General features: G+C 45.3%; 1 long non-coding RNA gene across 2 annotated transcripts in view; it reads right to left on the bottom strand.

The window, feature by feature from the left end:
* Positions 1 to 2558: 2558 nt before the first annotated feature.
* The window catches only part of LOC110341527, a 31037-nt gene continuing 10598 nt past the window's right edge, over positions 2559 to 22997 (bottom strand). The window contains exon 3 of one of the 2 annotated variants that reach the window (XR_002383504.2): positions 2559 to 4782. This is a non-coding gene — a long non-coding RNA (uncharacterized LOC110341527). Of the gene's footprint in view, positions 4783 to 12851; positions 13543 to 22997 lie in introns of those variants that run through there. The other variant, XR_005876228.1, reaches the window with a different exon arrangement.

Here is a 22997-nt window from a genome sequence, read left to right on the forward strand (position 1 = left end):
AAAAACGCAGAGACTGAAGCAGGGAGCACAGGCCCTGCATGATGGGGGGGGGCGCACACCAGGTCCTCTATGCATGTGCTACAGCTGTGAGCCTGCTGCTAGCCAGGTGGGACTCCTGGCCACAGGAATGGGTCTATCTCTGGCTCTTTGCCCCACTCTTAGGACGTTTTCCCTCCTACGGGGTTCCCTTGTCCAACCTCAGTCTGAGGGCTTTTGTCTTGTCTTATTGTTGTGTCCTGTTTGACTGTAATCTTTCAGAGGCCTGCTCTTTTCTGAACGGAGGAAATGGAGGGGGGGTATGTATGGGGGAGAGGGGAGCTGTGGGGGTGAGGAACTGGGACGAGTCTGGGAGGGGAACCGCGGTCAGGATATAGTGTTAAAATAAATTAATTTTAAAAAATGCAACTGTAGGCCAACAGGACCATGCAACAATGTGCAGTTCTCCAACTGAGCATTAACAAATTAAATCCAGCAATATATGCAAAGAAAGATGTCACAACCATGAGTACGGATTTAGTTCAGAAATGTATCTCACCTGAAATTTGAAGTTCAAACTATATAGTTCACATGCTAACAAAACAGAAAAGGAAAACTGCAGAGCCATTCTCAGGTGACCAGAGGGGTCAAGGACATCACATGAAAATTCTCAGAATCAACTAACCCGGGCTCGTAGGAGCTCACAGGGACTGAACCGACAACCGGGGAGCCTGCATGCCCTAGACCCCCGGAATATAGGTTACATTTGTGTAGCTTGGTCCTCTTGTGGGACTCCTAATAGTGGGAGCAGGGACTGTCTGATTATTTTACTGGCTTTTGGGACCCTGTGCCTCACACTGGGTCTCCTTGCCCAACCTTAACACATTTGGAAGGTGCTTAGTCTTACCGCAACTTGGTGCTATGTTTTGTGGATTTCCATGGGAAGCCTGCCCTTTACTGAACAGAAACTGAGAGCAGTGGATGGTCGGGGGGGCGGGGGGGACAGGAGGGGGTGGAGCGAAGGGGCCTGGAAGGAGAGGATGGAGGGGAAACTGAAGCCAGGATGTAAGATAAACAAACAAAAGAATGAATAAATAAATAAATGAGTAAATAAGTAAAGTGTCTTCTCAGAAAAGAAAGAATAAAAAAAACAGACGTTCTTTTTTATCATCTTTTGTTTATTTTACATGCCAAACCACAGTTTCCCCTCCCTCCTCTCCTCCCAGTCCCTGCCCCTCTCCCTCCACACTCCTCCTCCATCTCCATTCATATGGGTCAAGGCCTCCCATTAGAGTCAACAAAGCCTGGCATATCAAGATAAGAGAGGACCAGGCTCCTTCCCAGGGCAACAAGACCCTATACAAGGCATCCCATCCAAAGAGCCAGCTCATGAAACAGGGACAGGTCTGGTCCCAGTGCTAGGGGCCCCCACAAAAGACCAGACTACACAACTGTCCCCCAGATGCACAGGGCTTAGGTCAGGACCATGCCAGCTCCCTAACTGTCTGTCCAGAGTCTGTGAGCTCCCACAAACTCAAGTCAGCTGTCTCTCTGGGTTTCCCCATCATGATCTTGACACACACACACATACACACACACACACACACACACACACACACACACACTTGCTCATATGATCCCTCCTCCCTCTCTTCAACTGGACTCCCAGAGCTCGGCCCAGTGCTTGGCTGTGGTTCTCTGCATCTCTACATCAAGTACTGGATGTAGGATCTATAACGACAATTAGGGTATTCTCCAATCTGATGACATGGGAAGGTCAATTCAGGTATCCTCTCCACTGTGGCTGGGAATATTAGCTGGGGTCATCCTTGTCGGTTCCTGGGGGATTCCCTGGCACCAGGTTTCTCTCTAACCCCATAGGGGGCCCCTCTATCAAGATATCTCTTCCATTACTCTCCCCCTCTGCTCCACCCCCAACCCAACCATCCTGATCACTGATGTCTCCACCTCCCCATACCCTCTCCTCTACTCTGTCCCCCACCCCAAGTTTACCTAGAACATCTCAACTATTTCCTCTTCCCAGAGAGATCCATCCATCCGTCTTAGGGCTCTCCTTGTTACCCAGCGTCTCTGGGGTGAGGACTGTACCCTGGTTATCCTTTGTTTACAACTAATATCCACTTATGACTGAGTACATACGGTACTTGTCTTTCTGGGTCTGTGTTATCTCACTCAGGATGACTTTTTCTTCTTACCCATTTGCCTGAGGATTTCATGAAGTCATTGTTACAAAAGTTCTCTTAACCTTATGAAGGGATCTATAAAATTTCCCTGCTTACATCACAGGATATGGTGAAGGACTGAATGCTGTCACCACCCCTCCACCCCCCCGAGAGCCTGAAAAGCTTATCTTACTTATCTCCTTACCTATTCAGCAACTAGCCAGTATTAAGAGGCATAAAACAGGATGGACTCAAAGATTCAAAATGGAATAAATTATCTGTTTACAAATTACAAATTTTTCTATGGGTAAAAATCATAAGAAACATGGAAAAAAAGCATTTTGAATTAATAAATGAATCCAGAATAGTTGAAGAAGTCAAGAAAGGTCAATCCACAAATAGCATTTTTAACTCTTTATTTTAGCAACAAGCAAATGGAAACAGAAAAATTAAATTTCAATAGAATAATTCAAGAAATATAATAAAATTTAACAAAATTACAACTGTTCCATCAATGAAATGGGCATTGTTTTAGTTTTTATTTCTTTTGCTGTGATAAAATTGGGAAGGTCACAGTCCATCATTGAGGGCAAGTCAAGGCAGGATCTCAAACAGATAGTCACATCGCAGCCTCAGTCAAGAGCAGAGACAAGCACACACACACACACACACACACACACACACACACACACACACACACACACACATACTCACACACACACACACTGATGCCGGATGCTGGATGCTGCATGCCTGCTGCTTGCTGGGTTTCTTCCCTCTTACTCTGTCAGCTCCCCCTCTTGTGCCAACAGAATTGTTCTTCCCACAGTGGGCTGTGTCTTCCCATATCAAATAACATCAAGATAATTCCCCACAAACTTGTCACAAGCCAGCTTCATCTTGGTATTTCACTAGGCTATTTCTGGGTATCTCTGGATTACATACAGTGATCTATTTTGACATGTAAAACTAATCATTACAGTTAAGAATATAACAAAACCTGTGCAAAGTCTGTATTCTATGACTACAAAACATTGATGAAAGAAACCAAAGACTTGAATAGAGATATATATCAAATGTGTGGATCAGAATATTCAAAGTATTTAAGATGTCAGTCTCCCTAAACTGATTGATGAATGTATAAAGTTTCAATTAGAGTCCCAGAAGAATTATTATAGACACAGATAAGCTATTATTTACAGGTAAAACATGAAGAACTAAACTAGGGAAGACAATTTTGATGAATAAGAACAAAATTAGAGGACTACTATTATATGATCTATGAGCTTACCATCAAAACTCACAGGGAGAGAAGGGCAGGCAGGTGGGTCTAATTGAGTGGACTAGATATTACTGGAATAAACCTATGCAAGTACATTATTTTTAGCAAAAATCACAAAGAAAAACAGAGAAAGGATAGAGTTGTATATGGTGCTTGAACAATTAGATATTTATGTCCAGAAAGTGAATCTTAGCCTGTGTCTACACCATCTGCAAAAGTAAGCCTCAAGTGGGTCATGATCTCAATGTGAAGTTGCAAAACTTCCAAAGGGGAAAAGGAGAAAAGCCTCATGACTTTGGGTTTTGCAAGAAGTTCTCTCATGAGGCACCAAATATATCCCATAAAAGGCAACACTGCTAAATTGGACTTCACTAAAATACAAATTTCTGCTACTGGAAAGGTACTGCTAAGAAAATACGAAAGTAACCATGGTCTGGAAGAAACATTTGCAAATCACATGTCACACTGGAAACTTGTATTCAGAGTGTACAAAACAACACAACCAAAATTTTTAAATGGACAAATGATTTGAATACACACTTTACGAGTCAATGAAGACACACTGGAGGGGGTCAGGGAAGGCACAGAAAGTTGCCTGGCATTTCATAGGTAATTCTAACGTGGCTTTAATTTGCCTTTCCTAGTGGTTTATGACATGGGGCATAAAAACAAACATGAGGACAGAGAGTGGTTGCCAGAGGTGAAAAGTGAGAAAGGGACACATCTACAGGGCAGCAGGGACCATGGCAGGCGCGGGTGGAACTATTCTGTGTCCTGATTGTGGTGGTAGTTCAGTAACTGTGCATGTGCAAACATTCAGAAAATGGGCAGCGTAAACATTTAAGTCAAGTGTGGTGTGTTCATTTAGCAAGGAAAAGGAGTCAGGGAACACCAGAGCTGATAGAGCATCTCTTACGTATTTTTATGCATCCATCCCACAGCTTCAAGCACATAAACACCATTTCCCTTTCCTTTACTTTTTAGGCAAACTAGAGTTGTCCTATTTTAGGATTTTACGCAAACTCCTTCTCAGAACTCGAAGTTCTTATGTATATTAGGCCAGCATGCTTTTCTCAAAAAATCTTTTCTGGAACATACTGTATTTTTCTTTGAGTGAGGTGAATACATTGAATCCAGGCGCAGAACCAAAAGCCCCACTGGGGGAACACAACACGACAGCCTCCACACTGATGTGTCAGGAGCTTCCTTGAGGGATGCGGTGTGCACGTGGCCAGATTCTCAGCATCCCTTCTTCACACCACTGCCTCTCCATCAGAACCCCATTTTTCATATAGGAGACCAAAACTGAGGCCAGAACTTCTACAGAATTCCATTAGAGGGCTACAAAGCAAAAAGAAAAATGTATGGACTCCTGTGACTTGTCATTGCACATTTAAGCAGTGAAAGAAAGTGTGAACTGGTCAGCATGTTGCAATCATTGATTTTGGTAATAAAACAACATAATCTTTTTAGTAATCATTGCTGGGACATAAGGCTCATTATCATTTATTTTTAAAATATATGAAAAACTTTTTACAATGAGCAGAAGTTTACCCATATCAGAAGTTAGTCATTGATTTATCACCTGGAGTCATATTTCTGTTCCATTTTTTCTACATAGAACTTCATTCTACGATACTGGCTTGGAGAGCTTTTCGAAGACCACAATGATCTTTTCCTGCAGTGGCGGGGATACAAACGACTTTGAGTCTTTTCTATTTGGAGTTCAGGCAACGTCACCATTGTCCATTTATAGTAAAAACATTGATGTATTTTCCAATCTTCTCTTCACCCTTCATTGTGCTTCTCAAACTGCAGCACTTTAGGGGTCCTTGGTAGTACGTGTCAATCTGGTTCCTCCTATGACCAACTTGTAGGATTTGGGCGCATAATTTCCTTTGACTCCTGGGGTCCTCGTGCTATCCTTAGTTTTCATTCTGCTTTCCTTACAATTTATTTTTATTTATGTGTATGTGTGTATCCACATATGTGTGGGGTTGCCCACAGAGGCCAACTACTGCTCTGATTTGCTTGATTCTGAATTCACTGTACTTCCCCCCAAGGCCTTGCTTCCTTCTACTTAAAAAACAACATGTTCAGCTGCTCATTTTAATGGTGCAGTTGGGAACAACCAATGGGCCAATGCTCACACACCGCCGGCATCTGAAGCCTTTCCTCGCTCACAGGTTTCATATTTCAGGGACATTCATTTTCCACAGAGTAATATAGGGAACATTTTTCTTCCAGTAGAACATCCCAAGCCTCTGTTGAAACAATAATTTTTCTTGCTATTCTTATCAAAACACCACTGTAGTCTGATGAATATTTGCATGTCTAGTTAGCAATGACTGCTTAATGGACAAAGGCAGCTAATGCAGTTTCCCAGTGTGCCTCAGTTCCCTCCCAGGAAACAGTTTTAATGCTAGAAAAAGTACCTTCCCTTGGTCAACTGTCGAACAAATGGAATAAATAAATCCATCATGTCTTTAGGGTACCCATCATTTTTTTGTAATTTACCATTTGGGGCAGCAACTAGAAGTTCTATGTATCCCCCCAAAATGAGCCCATTTGTTGTGTGTCCCATTTCTCACCCCATTGTCTACCTAAATCCCATTCTGAAAAGCAGAAGGTGTTGTCTTAAGGAATGTACTTCTGGGAAGAGGAGAGACGTGTACAGAGAAGAGGCAGCAGACAGACCTTTGGGTGGGGGCTGGGTAAAGAGCTTCAAGCCACCAGAAACAAACAGTAATTGTGACAACAAAGTTAGTCATTTGGAAGGGCATCCATGTAATACTCAGTGAACTTAAAACTCTGACAAATGTTGAAGAAACTGTTCATATAGAACTCTCTTCATTCATGGATTTAGTTTCAATTTGATGTAAATATTACCAAGCTTTTCCTGGCTTTCTGCTTCGCTAGAAGAACTAGCTAAGAGTACTGACCCTGAAACCCATTGAAAGTCCTGATCTCTGGTTCTTGTTTTTCCCATACAGTATAGAGTATGGATTCTGTCTTGTGGTTTTATGTCCAATCAGACATTGATTGGCTACTCTCACAAGTTCTGGGCCACCATTGCCCTAGCTTATTTTTCAGGGAGGATAGAAAGTAGGTCAAAGGTTTTGTGATAGGATTGGTATTTATATTTAAACTTTGGTAGCCTGCAGAGTGCTACACCTCTTAATCTCTCCCCAAAAACCCTACCAACTGGGGAGTAAGTGTTCAAATCTATGAGCCTATGGGAGCTGGTCTCATTCAAACCACCGCAGACCTTTTCACTGCCTGGGTTGACAGAGGGAAACCCATCTGCCTTGCTGGGCAGAACCTTTCAGTGGAATTCCAGACATCAGTTCTTGCTTTCTCCCCTGTAGAAGTCTTATCTCATGTGTTTTCCTTATGTCCTCTTGTGGCTACAATAGTATGCTTCCAGTACAGTTTTACTGAGGTTTCCTGTGCTCTCACATGAATTTTGGGATAGCCAGGGCTATTCTGGCTATTTAAAAGTCACCCTTTGTTATGTCAGGGCCTAAAACACCTTTTTTATGTTCAGTGGTGTTTTGTTCTTATAAAATTATGTGCCGTTTCAACACTTGGCATATAAATTTATCTCATTTTGTCTTCCTTCAAGTAGCTTTAAATATGCTTTTTTGCTTCTGTCTTCCTATTTATCTTATAAATCTGATGGTTTACTGTATTGGTAGTATTTATTTCTTATACTTCATTGGCATATCCCTCCTTCTAGTGGGACTTATTCACATTCTTAATAATGTTGTTTACTAAATTCTTTCTCCTCTGATAACAGAACTCCCTTAAGTATGTGTTGTAACACTGGTCTAGTGATAATGAATTTCCTTGATTTCTCCTTATTGTGGAGGGTCTTTACTTCCTCTTCCACTGCAAAGGGGAACCTGCTGGGTACAAAAGTCTTGGCTAAAGTTATCCTCTTTCAGGATGTGAAATACATCATTCCATGACCTCCTGGCATTTAGAGTCATGTCTGAGAAACCTGCTGCTCCCTTAGTATATTTGCCTTTAAACTCTATTTGACATTTCTCTCTTGCACAAAGTGTAATATTCCTCTTTGACCTGTACTGTTAGCAACCTAACTATAACATCTACTTCTAGGGACATGTGTGTTTGAAGTTCTACATACTTCGTGCATCTGGGTGTCCGCGTCCTTCTCAAGATTTGGGAAGTTTTCTTCTTTTATTTTACTGAAGACGTTTTCTATGCCCCAAACCTGCAGCTCTCCTCCGTCAGGTATTGCATTGATCTGAATATTGCTTTTAATGGGTACCACAATGCTCTTGCATTTTTCTCCTCATGCCTTTTTGGTTCTCCTTTGTTCTTTCTGTCTGACAGCCTCCAATTTCCGTTACTTCTTCCTCTTCTTCAGCTTGATCTAATCTGCTCCTGGGACAGCTGACTAATGCTTCTACCTGACCTTTAAAGTTTGTCCTGGCTTTCCTGATTTCCGTCCAGCTCTCTTTCAGACTCTGTGTAGCTTTCTGTACCTCATTTAACTGTTCGTGAGGGTTTTTTCCTCTTGTTTATCTACATTGAGAATTGTTTGTTGAGGCAGGTTTTTTTTCTTAATGACATTATGTGACAACCTCCTTAGTCACTTCTCTTGATATTGTCTTGAAAGGCAGTGTCAGTTTTTTCACTCACAGAACAAATTTTCTCATTCTTATCATAATCTCCACTTCCACCATGGTTTTTCAGCCCCAACAAAGCTGAGCTAAACTTAGAAAGCAGCAAGAGGTTGTTAGCCTGTGTGCAGGAGGCCGGGTGCAGAGGTTGTTAGCCTGTGTGCAGGAGGCCGGGTGCAGAGGCTGTTAGCCTGTGTGCAGGAGGCCGGGTGCAGAGGCTGTTAGCCTGTGTGCAGGAGGCCGGGTGCAGAGGCTGTTAGCCTGTGTGCAGGAGGCCGGGTGCAGAGGCTGTTAGCCTGTGTGCAGGAGGCCGGGTGCAGAGGCTGTTAGCCTGTGTGCAGGAGGCCGGGTGCAGAGGTTGTTAGCCTGTGTGCAGGAGGCCGGGTGCAGAGGCTGTTAGCCTGTGTGCAGGAGGCCGGGTGCAGAGGCTGTTAGCCTGTGTGCAGGAGGCCGGGTGCAGAGGCTGTTAGCCTGTGTGCAGGAGGCCGGGTGCAGAGGCTGTTAGCCTGTGTGCAGGAGGCCGGGTGCAGAGGTTGTTAGCCTGTGTGCAGGAGGCCGGGTGCAGAGGTTGTTAGCCTGTGTGCAGGAGGCCGGGTGCAGAGGTTGTTAGCCTGTGTGCAGCAGGCCGGGTGCAGAGGTTGTTAGCCTGTGTGCAGGAGGCCGGGTGCAGAGGTTGTTAGCCTGTGTGCAGGAGGCCGGGTGCAGAGGTTGTTAGCCTGTGTGCAGGAGGCCGGGTGCAGAGGTTGTTAGCCTGTGTGCAGGAGGCCGGGTGCAGAGGTTGTTAGCCTGTGTGCAGGAGGCCGGGTGCAGAGGTTGTTAGCCTGTGTGCAGGAGGCCGGGTGGTGTGAAGCCTGGGCTGACCAAATCTCTCTTTTTACTTTGTATTTTCCCCACACTGGCCACATGAGTATGGGGGAACTCAGGAAACTTCTCACATCGAACTTATTTCTTGCCTCTGCTTCGCTCTGTTAAAACAATTCCAAACGAAATTTTCACTTTTCACCTCTTAGGTAGAAATCAGCAAGCACATGTCATTGGGGGATATCAAGTGCTGCTGTTCTGCAAAAGCCTTTGCACATCCGGTCAATTTGTTTTGTGTCAGGAGGACATTTAATCGATATCTGTCTGATTCGCTTACACATGTATCATCCAAAAGTCATTCGGAAAGAACCACTGCGTTCCTGGGAAACCTTTGGACATCTGTTTCTGCAGATATATAAGAGACGCTATAAATCTTCTTATACCAAGATGATGACCCTCCAGACCCCACACATATCAAAAGCTCTGTGAATCACGAGATTGCAGAATGTTCTAAATATAGGAGAGCATCATGAAGACTCTCCTGTGATGCCTCAGTATATAAACTATGACATAGTGTCTTGTTTTTTCTGTAGAACCAAGGACAGTTCTTAAAGAGACAAAGGGAAATATGCGGCCAATTCTTAACCAAACAACTTTCCAAAATCACCTAATTCTGTAACTTTACATATCTCCTCATATCCCAAAGAAAGAACTAGGTACTATTTTTAAGAACACTAGAAAAATCTTTTTTAATCCCCCAAGGAAACTTTATTTTCAAAGTTCTACAATTTCGGCATGACATTTGGGTCCCACCGTATCTAGAAATGGATCACTTTGGTGAAAATCTACTAAATGCCATGTTTAAAAAAGTAAACTTTGTACCTCTGAACAACAACAACAACAAAAGAGCCCTTGAATGGCTTTCAGTTCTCCTTATAATTTACATTTGCTAATAATTTTCAACCAATCAGGCACTGCAGGGTGCCTCATTGTCCTGTAGATTATCTAATTATTGACTTCACTTCGTAAAATATATAGTCACCATTTCCATTCTACAAAGAAGCCCCTGCTACCCACTGCCTGCAAACAGCAATGCAGAGATTCGAATGGAGTGGATTTGACACTGTGACCTGCCTCGTCACACTGCTCTGTCTATGGTGCCAACATGGGTCTGCATCAGTCCTTTGTGTATATATTAGATTTTTAAGCTTGGTTTTTTGGTTTTTGTTTTGTTTTGTTGTTGTTTTTGTTTTTTGTTTTTTGTTTTGTTTTGTTTTGTTTTCGAGACAGGGTTTCTCTGTATTGTTTTGGAGGCTGTCCTGGAACTTGCTCTGTAGACCAGACTGGCCTCCAACTCACAGAGATCCGCCTGCCTCTGCCTCCTGAGTGCTGGGATAAAAGGCTTGTGCCACCAACGCCCGGCAAGCTTGGTGTTTTTATGGGTCTCCTGAATGTTCAAAGATCCCGTGTGGGTCTCTGATCCTTGTGCCTACTCTTTGTCTTGTCCAACCTCAGTGTGATGGCTTTTTCTTTTATATTCTCATTATGTCTTATTTTGTCAGGCTGGGCTGCTATCTCTTAGAAGCCTGTTCTTGTCTCATAAGAGATAAAAAGGGAGGGAATCCAGAGGAGAGAGGAGGTGGGAAGCAACTGGGAGCAGTTGAGAGAGGGAAACCGTAATCAGGATATATTGTAAGAGAAAATAATCTATTTTCAATAAAAGTTAAAAAAAACAAACAAAACCAAAAAACCCTACTCATCTACCCAGTCATTCCTCTTTTAATCGACTGATTTTTTTTCACCTATAGATAACACAGAAACAAACATAATTAAAAGTCCAGGTACATTCCCCATCCTGCCATAGCAGAGAGAATGACTGTTATTTGTTAATATAGAAACCGAGGTTCTTCCTGGGCATCAGAGAGGAGGCCTCCACAATCTATGGGACCTTGGAGAGTAGATCAGTATATATTCCTGGCATACAAATAGACCCTGGGAACCCATTCCACATAGAAGGATGCTCTCTCAGCCTGGACACATGGAGGAGGACCTAGGCCCTGCCTGGGATGATATGACAGACTCTGAAAATCCCTCATGGAAGGCCTTGCCCTCCTTGAGGAGCCGATGGGGGATGCAGTGGAGGGTTGGGGGAATTGGGGAGCTAGAGGAGTAGGGGATTGAGAGGGAACTGAAAGTAACATGTGTAAAAAGTTAAATAAAAAATTACTGTTAAAAAAAAAAAGAAAGGTTCTTAAACATCTCAATGACCTGTAGCGGTCTTGCAGTGAACTTGTAATAGAGGCTGCACACCCTTGGGCGTGGCCTTAGGCATGTGGAAGCAGAAAGAAGGAAACTAGAGGCCAGGCTTTCCTTTTCGAGGTCTTTCTGGTGGGTCAGACGATCCAGTAGGCAAGGCAGAGAAACGCTCCCACAATTCTTTGTGTTTTTCTGTGTAACTGTTCCCCAATAAACACCCGTTTATCGTTTATCTTGGGTCTAGTGAAATAATTACACCCGCACCTTCAATGCCTTCAGTACACTGTTCCTTATGGCTTGACATCATAAATGAACAGATTCATTATTGCCTTCGTCTTTTTGCTGTTGCTGCCATAAAACACTGACAGCGTCAACTTAAGGAAGAAAGGATTTACTTTATCTTACTTTCAAGGCTGTAGTCCCTCACTCTGCAGAAGTCAAGGCGCCCCACATTTGAAGCTGCTGTCACGTTACATCACCGGTCAGAAGAACAGATCAGTGAGTGCATGCATCCCACACTCTGCTTGCCCTTTCTACTCCCACAGGGCTCAGAACGCCCTGTGCAGAGGGTGACGCAGTTCGCAGTGGGCTGGCCTTCCTACCTCAATCAATGTGCCTAAGGTGCTCTCCTAAAGACGGTATATACCAGAGGCCCGTCCCCACAGACTCTCACTGTTGTCAACATGGCAGTCAACACTAGCCATCCCAACTCTCCCTTTGTCAAGAAAGTGGAGTGTGAACTGATATCAGGCAGGCTGGGTTGGAGTCTCTCCTTCTTACATTCCCAACTCAGAAGTCCCAGGCAGGTCATCAACTTGTGTGGGTCCCAACATAGGCTCTTCATGCCCCAGCCATATGCAATAAACCAGTAGATGTGCCCGCTGAGAAGAGTGTTTGGAGATTTGGAGAAGTCATGTACAGAAAGTCCTGGCAACATGTTGATTACCAATTGTCAGCATCTTCATCAAGTTCATTAGGACGCAAGGAGATATCCTTCAGAGTCTCAGAAGGGAGACCACATACTACTCAGAGGTGACTCGACTCCCACATCCATCCCAGGATTCCCGGCCAGTCTGCAATAGAGGACTTTCCTCTTAAGGATACTATCTCTAAGGAGGCCAAAGCCTCTGCCCACATTACTCCCCTGGGCATACTTTTGTGACTGAGGTGGCCGCCCTGCTTCCATACAGTATATGTCATGGTTCACGGCACTTGTGGAAAACTAATTTGTGTGGACATTGATCCTGAGTGCAGAGTCCTGGCCCGCATGCTGGCTCTTTGTGCCAGGTGTTTATAATGTCACAACCCTGACACATCTACTTAAGGCTCGGTAAAGCAGTAGAAGGTGCTTTCTGAGGAAACCACAGGAGGCTGATCATAGGAGCCCTCAGCATGATTAAACTCCAGAGAGTCCTGGGAACCACAGTGACAGTGTGCGTGACATTTCACAGAGTCTTCATTTCTAAGTCATCAAGGCAGAAGTACCCCTTTGTTAGCAAATAATGTGTGCCTTCATTCCTTGGTCAAACTAGAAACTAGTCAGTGATTCACCACAGAGAGCAAAGGTCTTGGCTCACTGTCTACTGGCCATGGGGAGTGGCATAAGGAAAAGTCTCCATCAGTCACACAACAGTAGATGGCTGCAAAGAGACCAGACTGGAAGGATTTTGTCATGTTTTTGGGGGGGGCTTTCTCGAGGGGGGGTGGATATTGTTCTTGTTGCTATTGTTATGTTTTGGGGGTTTGGGGTTTTCATTGTTGCTACTATTTTTGGTGTTGGGATAGTTTGGTTTAGATGCTAGAACATGGGTTGACATTTTGTTTTGTCTTATTTTTACCCATATGGAAGTACACTGTCTACTTCAGTTAGTGTCCTCGCAAGCCCTTCTCCAAACCTACCTGGAGCTATAATGTTTCATGTCCTATCTCAGGGAGACTTGCTTATGTTAACTCTCAACCACTCCTCTTCAGATTGTGTTAAATGCAATTGCAATACCTGCCTTACAAGGTTACAGTGAGGTTAACAAGAGACTTGACACACAATACAGACGAAAAGAGAGAATCAGGGTTCATACCTGCACCCTCTCTCTCTCTCAACCACAGGACAGTGACTACCCAGACATAAACAGGAACAGCTCAGTAGCACCTTACAGATCTGAGTGTGGCTATGCAGGGCATCTGTAGGGCCCTGGGCAGAGAGTAGGCATGAGAATGGAACGAGAAGATGCAGTGGACATCTGAAGGACGAGAGTCGAGTTCCTCATTTTTGTGTCTTTCATACCGGCTGACCCAGATTCTTGGATGTTCAGTCAGACTGATGGGCAGTGGCTGCCTTACACCCTCTCTTTTCTCTCTGGATGACTCGCTGAAGAAAGGCATCATTGTTTATTGTCTGCTGTAGTAGACAGGATGAGAAGGTAGAAATAAAGGAGGCTGTATAGTTCCCATCCAAGGGATACCTGCTATATCATGTTCCTAAAAAGCCCTGAAGAGACTACTAAGGATACTTTTAAGTGGTCAGTCTCCCTCCTAACAGCTCATGGAGTAAACTCTCGTTGGGAAAACCCCACCTACTTCCTACCACACCGTTCACTGGCTTTGCCCCATCAACCAAAGAATGGTGTAACTTTTATCCTGTATCATTAACAGCCAATTCTAGCAAGTAAGAAAGGTTTGGCCCCTTAAGCCACATCAAGTGGAGTCTACCACTTGGCACACTGTCTGCATGATGTGAGCATTCGTTCATTCAGTGGGTGTCCACTGAACCCTAGTGCCGCCACTCACTGATGTGAGAACTAAGGACACAAAGAAGGATTTTGACAGTCACTTTTCTTAAGAAGCTAGTGAAGAGGCAGATGTCAAACAAACAAACAAATTCAGTCAAATGTGTGGATGGCAGAGTCCGACCAGTGTTCAAGTAGAAATACTGAGATGTCCCTACTCAATGAGTGGGGTCAGGGCAGACTCCGCAGAGTCAGGGGACATGAAACTGGTCTTGAAAGATCGAGGAATTTTCCAGGGAAAAAAAGGGTAAGCATTCCAGGAAAAAGAAACAGCAGGACGGCAGCAGAGAAGACAGAATGACAAGGAACGAGGGTGTGTTGGCCGGCGTGGGTGGTCCTCTGTGGGGGGAGCGAAGGAGGAAAGACAGGGTACATTGGGATAGTACTTAGTGTCCAGCAGTGAGCACTGACTCACTTGCAGACGAGTTCTTACAAGCTTTGCATTAAAAGCCTTGCATCTCAGCCTAAACAACTCCACAGTTTTTTCCCTTTATTTTTGTTTTATGTGTATTTGTGTTTCTTGCCTGCATGTGTATCTGTGCACATAATTGCAGTGCCCACGGAAGCCAGAAGAGGGTGTCAGATCCCTAGGGACTGGAGTTACAGATCCTGGTAAGTAACGTGGGTGCTGGGAATCAAATCCGCGTCTTCTGGAAGAACGACCAGTATGCTTAACCACTGAACCATATCTCCAGCCCCATTGATGATTTCCTCAAAAATAGAAAATAATACGCCTTTCTTTCAGGGAAGCCGTAGCTTTCCTCAGAACTGACTGGGTAGACTGCTTTTTGTTGGACAGAGACACCAAGGATCTCAACAGACTAGAGAGTTTGGGTGCAGACGAACGAAGGGATTTTATGCACTAGGGAAGGAAGATGTCAAGAGGATGGCGAGAAACATCAGGGTAGACATCAGATGCTTCTCAATAGTGAGCCATCGCCACAGTAAGGACCCTGCCCCCTGCTGCTGCCCACTAGTAAAAGTCTAAGAAAATGTAGAATAAAGAGACAGATAGATGCATCCTTCCTTCAGGGCAGATTGCCTGAAGAATTCAAGTCTCATGCTCTGTCTTCAAAAGACAGGATAGCAGCCCCAAAATGGAGGCAGACATGCACGAGGAAGCCGGAAGATGCCAGATCCTCCACACGGATGTGAAGTTTCACCTTCGCCAACCTGTGAGTTGCGGGTCACGTCCTCTGAGGCGTGGAAAAACACCAGAAGGACAGAAGCAGGGCGCACAGTCTCTAGCGTTTCAGCCTCAGTCTGAAACGTCACAGATCAGTCTCTAGCATTTCAGCCTCAGTCTGAAACGTCACAGATCAAGCCGCTGCAATAGGCCAACATCTGTGGCACTGGAGCAGGCATCAGTAAGTGTCTTAAACAGCTGTGAGATATAAACCCCGCTCACCGCGGACATCCAGCAAACAGAGATCATAATGTGAGCAGCTAGGCATTGTCAATATAGATGAGATTGATGTCAGAACTCTCTAGACTGAACTTCCTAGACCCAAGCCTCAGAGATGTCTGCTCTCTGACCTAGAGAGCTGGGTGGCTGTGGCCACCCCCTTCAGCAGTGTTAGCTGTAAGAACAAGTTCATTAAAAACCAATGAAACAAATAACCACAAATCCTGTCGTGATTAAAAGGTCTGCTGAGTGCCCTCGATTAGCACTGACGCACACCGAAGAGGCAGAACCTAGAAGTAATGAGGATTTTTAAAGCCCTTTTCAAATCACATCTGATCAAAATACTTTGTCTTAATCATCCCATTGCCAATTCGGGAACCTGGAATGACAAAGTGCTCTTTAAATGTTTTGGGGGGGCTTCTCTTTTTGGAAATCCATGAAGGCCTGTCTAGCAGAAATTGCACGCTGCTGAGAGCCATAGTTTATATTTGGCTTTTGCTTTCTGGAATGTCTAAGAGGGATTTAGTCTTATCCTTCATTCAGAAAAATAGGTATTTTCCTTCCTGTAATTTTCCTCCCTTCTTGGCATCACTTCTGAAAGGCTGTGTCCCCAAGCTCAGAGGGCCAGCTCAGTTCACCATTCTCATATTGTGAACTGCTGTAAGGACACCGTGCGGTCATCTCTGACCACAGGTAACTGGACAACCAGTCACGATCCTCCTCTTCCCTCGGCTCCTCCAGGCAGGGGATGGGTGTCATCTGGTCAAGGACCCTGCCCCGCCCTGGACACTCAGCTATTAGTCCCTGCCTTTCTGTGCTCACAGGCTCGTTTGGTGACTCTCCAAACTCTCTCTTCCACCTCGATGTGGGATCAGCCCTCTCTTCATTTGGCTGTATGATTCTGCCTTTATTTCCTTACTCTGCAGCCTGTTGCAGGGCTTGCCAGACCCGCCTCTCGAATTTCAGCCTGTGTTCGTCAATGTCTAGAAGCACCATCTTGAAAAACTGGAAGATGCTGAAAGAAACATTTCCTCCCAGCAAGGAACCATGGTTTCTGAGATGTGCATCATCCCAAGGTGTTTGTATTTGACCCATAGCAACCTAACTGCAGCAAACTTGAGAACCTTTCTCCACTTTGGGTTTGTTGGGCAGGCCATGGTCACAGACAGCAATACTTGATTGTTTGGGAATATTTTTTGGATTTACAGATGTTACCAGGAGAAAGGAAAATAAGAAGGTTTCTAGGGACAGGGGTAACAATATAAGAATTGGTGAGAAGTCCTAAAAGGAGTTTGGGTAAGATTTCTGTTCTGTGGTGGATATGATGTCTCTCCTAGGATCTTACTTTCCAAAAAGTCCTTGGTAGAAATATCCACGTGTTATCACATGCTTTGAATTATCACGGTGGGACAGACACCAGAGTGGCCGGCTTGGATGCACGAATGAACAGGAAAGGGAACTGTGAATGAGAGAGGCTAATTCACTGCATAGGCAGAGAGTATGGACACGTGATGGAGGGGTGTCCATACCCAACCCCAGAGTCAAATGCAATTGCATTAGTGGCAATTGTTTATTACTCATGGGCAGAGACCCCAACCCTTTGCATAGTGTGCACAGGCTTGTGTGGTGAAGGTTTGGTCCCCAGCTGGTAGGACCACTGGGATTCGGAGATGAAGAGCTCAAGGTAAAGCTAATTCCATCCGCAGACCACTTCCCCATTGATGAGTTCACAGTTGAATTTCACGGTAAGAGGAAGTAGACCATCCCTTTGAAGAGCTCGCCCTGTCCTTGGTTACATTCTGTCTCCCTGCCTCCTGTCCACCATGAGGGGAGCTCCTATGCTCCCACTGTGTGTTCCCTGACGCAATGGTGGCCCAGAGGCAACAGACCAAGCAGCTGTGAACTGCCGCTTCTCCTCTGCTTCATTTTGCTCATGTGCTCTGCCTGCCCCTGTCAAATGTGTGACTGACAAGGAAGCCAACACCATAGCTTCAGACTTTTCCCTGCTTCTGCCTCCCGTGCCCCCTCCAGACAAGATTCCTCCCGCCCACCTTATTCATTGTGGTAATTTTGAAAGTGGTGCAAGAGAGACAGATGTCGTGTGACAGGGCTCATGCGGAGGGTTTTTATTAGGGGAAAGGGAGTGGGAAAGGGGGGAGGGGAGAGGGAGACCAGCTTCTGGGGACAGGAGCAGCAGAAGACAAAAGTGGGGGCAGAGAGACAGGCAAAGAAGCAGAGAGGGGGGAAGAGAGAGAGAAAGAGAAAGGGAGGAGGGTGGAAGGTGGGGGGGCCTTTTCAAAGGGAACATAACATAGTGAGTGTGCACAGGCAATGCCCCCAGTGGCTGCAGCTGAGGGCGTGTCCTGTCAGAACCCCAAGGGCAGGCCAGTACGGATGCCTGAACACTAACACCCATCTCCTCCTATCCTTCTCTGCTTCACTTCAAGATCAGATCGCCATCTCCCCCATGAAACGAGAGGCCTCTTTCTGTAGTCTCAGTGGAGCCTGTGTTAGAGAAGTTCATTCATTCTCACACCTGGATGATACCTACACTTTTGATTATGTTCCCCCCCCCACAAGACACAGATTTCTCCTTTCTCCATGCTGCCATCATGATCTACCAGCAGTTCAGCCCTAGCTGAGCCCCAATGTTCGTTTTCATGAGAGAAGGGAGTAGAAATCCTTACAGCCTCCTCCAAGTGTCCTGCTTCTCATTAGAGTGTGGCCGAGCTCCAGACTCACTCTTCTTTTAATAAATCATAGTCCTTCCCTATTCCAAACCTTTGCTCCAGCTACTCTATCTTGCCAGTTGAAAGCAGCCCCTTCCCTCCCCTTATCTATCAAACTCCTATTTGTTGTCCACAGTGCAGCTTAATCTCACCCTCCATCACAAATCATTTTACAATCACTCCATGTTCAGCCTACTGGCACTGACTTCCTCGGAAATGTACCCAAAACATGTCACTTCCTCTTAAGAAGCCAATAGCTTTCTGACTAACTCTGGACACGGGGACAGAGTCTAGTTTACAGCAAGCATCGCACCTTCTGTGAGCATCTCACTGCCTACCCAGAGGCAGGAAACATGAATGTACAGAAGATGTTTGTGTTCCCACAAGAAAATAGATGGAGACAGCCACCATGTACAGAAAATATTTGTGTTCCCATGAGAAAATAGATGGAGACAGCCACTGAGACAGACGCATTTAAAGCTTCTGTTCTTACATATGGGGGTGGGGAGCCAGGAAGAAAACATCACCCCGGTGGAAAGATCATATGTATGTGCCCATCTTCTGCAGGGAAACATCCAGGGAGCCATCCTAACTGAGGTTTAAGACCAAGAGGGGCCCCTTTTAGAGAAAGAACATGAAGGGGGGAGGAATTCATGTCCGTCTCTGAGGGTATTGTCAATGGTATACCGATCACACTCTGATGCCACACAGCTTCTCAAGGCTGAGCACGACACAGCAGGACCATGTGTCTGAGAACCCTATCAAGGTCCAGACAATCTCAAGTTAATGGTTTTATTAAGTATCATCTGTTCCCTGTACTGATCAGGCGTAGCCTAAGGACTTCCTTCCATTGGTATCAGACACCCGTCTTTATAGTTCTTTTCCTTTTCTGGAAAAGACACAATTATTAGTCCTAGTTCTTTTTCTACTGTTGTAATCAGGGCCATGACCAAAAGCAACTTTGGGAAGAAAGGGTTTGCTTGCCTTACACTTCTATAACACAGACTATTGCAGAGGGAACTCAAGGGGAAATCCAAGGAGGGAAGGTACCTGGAGGTAGAAACAGAGGCAGTTAGCAGCCGTGGAGAAATGCTACTCTTCCACCCCATGGCTTGCTCAGCCCTATTTCATACACAGTCCCCAACCACCTGCCCAGAGGTGGCACTATCCACTCTGGGCTTAGCTCTCCCACATAATAATTAACCAAAAAAAAAAGTGCCCTTCCAGATTTGTCTACAGGCCAGTCAGTCTGGTGGAGGCATTTCCCAGAGGACTCTAGCTTATGTCAAGCTGACAAGAGACTAACCAACACAGACCAGGAAGTGAGAGGGTTAGTTAAGTGCTGTTTACAAAGCATCCTGACAACCTAACTCAGAAACACTGAGAGAGCCGCACAAAGGGAAGCAGGTGTCTTCCATTTGCCGTCTGGTCTTACGCCAAAGAGCATCTCTACGGACCCTTCCAGTTTCATAAATGTATAGGATACAAATGGGGGGGAGCAGTTCAGGCTTCAAAATTACAAAGGGGGGGGCAGAAGAAAGTGACCATTTTTCTTGATCTTTTGTCTTATCTTCATTGTCCTGAATTTGACACCCATGACCAGATGAGGGAAACCAAATGCTTAAGCATCCATCCATCCATCCATCCACCCACCCATCCATCCATCCATCCATCCATCCATGCATCCATCCATCCATCCATCCATGCATCCATCCATCCATCCATGCATCCATCCATCCATCCATCCATCCATCCATCCATGCATCCATCCATCCATCCATCCATGCATCCATCCATCCATCCATGCATCCATCCATCCATCCATCCATCCATCCATGCATCCATCCATCCATCATCCATCCATCCATCCATCCATCCATCCATCCATGCATCCATCCATCCATCCATCCATGCATCCATCCATCCATCCATGCATCCATCCATCCATCCATCCATCCATCCATGCATCCATCCATCCATCCATCCATCCATCCATCCATCCATCCATCCATGCATCCATGCATCCATGCATCCATCCATCCATCCATCCATCCATCTACCTATTCAATCCATTTATTCAGCTAACACTTCCTAAATCTTTAAAATGTGCCACATCGTATGGCAGGCAGTAGCAATCTATCAGTAAACAGAACAGACACACACTTACCCTTATGGAACTTATGGACGTACTGGGGAGGGATATTTGCAGATACAGACATTTTGTTTATGAGGGGTTTTTCATAATATTTTCTTGATTATGTGGAATTTTACATCGTCAGCCCTGAGCACACTCACTTCCCATTTCTCCCAGGTCTTCCCATATTCCTCCTTGTGATACCACCCCCAAAAAATGAAAAAAAGAAAAAATAGAAAAAAAACCAAGTCCAATTTGTGTTGCCCACATACTCACTGGAGCATGGTCAAATTCCCAGTGGTCAGCCCCATAAAGAGCTTTCCTCACCTGAACCCCCACTAGAAGTCATCAGCTGTGGAGAGCTACACTTCAGCATCCTTATCATAACTTTTGATATTTCTCTTCCATGGATTTCTGTGTAGGCTGTGACTTTGGGGGGTAGGGCTTGTCATATAGGCCTCCTATGTCCTCTTTCTCAACTGTAAATATGTAGTTAGTCCTCAGTACTGTGACAAAAATAGCTTCCTTGCCTTTTTCTGTCAGCAAGCACACAGATCACAGACTTACACGTCTTTTTAGTTATTAATGTGAAATAACAGAATTACAAAATATTGGTTATTTAATGCTTCCTGATTTGATCTTTCTATAACTGGCGCTGTCTTTTAATAACCACACTCCTTCCTCCCTCCCGTGTCTCTAACATTTAGAGGGCTGCAGTTCTCAGATTCTGGGGAATGGGCAGGGAGTCCAGGCTTGGCCAATGAGATTTCAGTTTCACCTAGCCAAAATGGTTGGTTGTGGTTCAGGGTGTGTCCATCACTCCAGTCAGTCCAGTCTGCATCAAGGGGGAACGGAAGAAGAGATTTAAGACTGCTGAACTGAAGAGATATAATACGGAGCCACCTTAAATCCTAAACGCAGTTGTCCTTGAACTACCTGATTACGCAAGTCAAGTTCCCTTCACTGTATCGTTTATATACAGTTGGCTTCCTCCTCGGTAGCCAGTTCTTCTCAGGAGGAGGGGAGCAAGCAGCTGAGAATATGGCAGGTAGGGAACTTCACTGTCTGAAGTCCCAAAGACTGACTGACAGTCAGTAGACACATGCTGTCTGAGAATTTATGAGGAGAAAGAGAAAGATCATGAACTCTGATTAAATGCCAAGTAAAGGCTGTGTCGTGTCTGTAAGCAATTTAGTCACGTTAAAATCAACCTTTCTGTTCCGTCTTCTAAGTGAGGCTCTATTCCCTGGGCCTGCCGACTTGCTATGACATGTAGGTTATTTCTTTCTTTCCTTCTGTCTGTTCAGTTCACCAAAAGGCAATAAGCCATCTCAACAGTCTTCCTGGGTCATAAAATTTATCCTTTCAAGTGGCCAGCAAAAGGAACATGAATCTTCCTCCACGCCTGGATGTTCACTTCTGGCTTAAGATTCTACAAGGAGCTGGTTCACACCAGGTCTCAGAACCTCAGGAAAGGAAGAGCCAAAGTGCGGAAGTCTGGGCTCTCCCTTGTCCACCACACGTACAGCCACGTGAGGCGACTGACATCTGTGTAAGGGTCACTAGTGCAGACTAGAGGCACACGGAGTTTGATTTCTGTATAGACCAGGCTGTTTCTGTGCCAAGGTATGTGTACATTATCATCAACGTCATCATTGCATCATCAACGTCATTATCGTCGTCATCACCGCCGCTATCGTCTTTCTCTGCCCCACACACAGACACACACACTGCCCAGGGGGACACGAGTATTACTGTAAATCCCTCCCACCAGACAGGCGCCCATCCATGCCCCAAACTACAGCAGAGAAACCAAACAGTGAGTGCTGAGATTGGCCCGCTCAGGGGAGAGCCAATGCATGACGCTTTTAGTGAAGAACTCCTCTCTCTGAAACACTGGCTTCATGGCCTGTCATATGTGCCAGCTGCGGCACACCAGTCTGTGTGCGTGCTGCCAATGTAAGAAAACTCATTCTAGAGAAAGAAAGAGGAATACCTACCTCATTGGCGCAGAAGGTGAAGGAATGTAGCCAGTCCGGAGCCCCACTACCAAGCCTATCTGCAAACTATTGGCCAAAGCAGTTGGCTTTGACTTTCCTCACAAGGCTTCTACCGAGACAGACTGCTTTTGCTGGCTGAAGCCACTGGCAATGAACGTGGTATGAATTTCAGGGTCTCCCAGGTAGAATGGGCTCGAAGGCAATCACCTCACTGTTGGCAATGTGATTCAAATGACTCATGGGCTCAGAGAACATAATCGAACGCAGAATGCAGCAAGGGTCCGACAAACATTTCTCCTTCCCCTCTACCCGTCTTCCCTTTTATACAAAGCTGACAACTGCGTGCAAACCTCTGACAACCTCGATTTTCTACCAGCCTGGATGTCGCTTGAGCACTGTCATCAAGATCCTGAGATCTAGCCTTGTTCCGTGCACCTCTGGTTAACAGCGCCCAGCATAAAATAATAACGCAGGCATAGAGGACTGCGGTTCAGCCCAGGCTCCTCTAGCTGAGCCTCTGAGTAAGGGGTGGGAGTCCTGGGAGTAAGCACATGCTACCACACTCACTATCACACTCACTACCACACTCACTACCACACTCACTACCACACTCACTAACACACTCACTACCACACTCACTATGACACTCGTTATCACACTCACTCACTAACACACTCACTAACACACTCACTACCACACTCACTATGACACTCACTATCACACTCACTACCACACTCGTTATCACACTCACTCACTACCACACTCACTACCACACTCACTATGACACTCGTAATCACAC

This window comes from Mesocricetus auratus, unplaced genomic scaffold, assembly GCF_017639785.1.
Source record: "Mesocricetus auratus isolate SY011 unplaced genomic scaffold, BCM_Maur_2.0 Super-Scaffold_4256, whole genome shotgun sequence".
NCBI classification, from domain to species: Eukaryota; Metazoa; Chordata; class Mammalia; order Rodentia; family Cricetidae; genus Mesocricetus; species Mesocricetus auratus.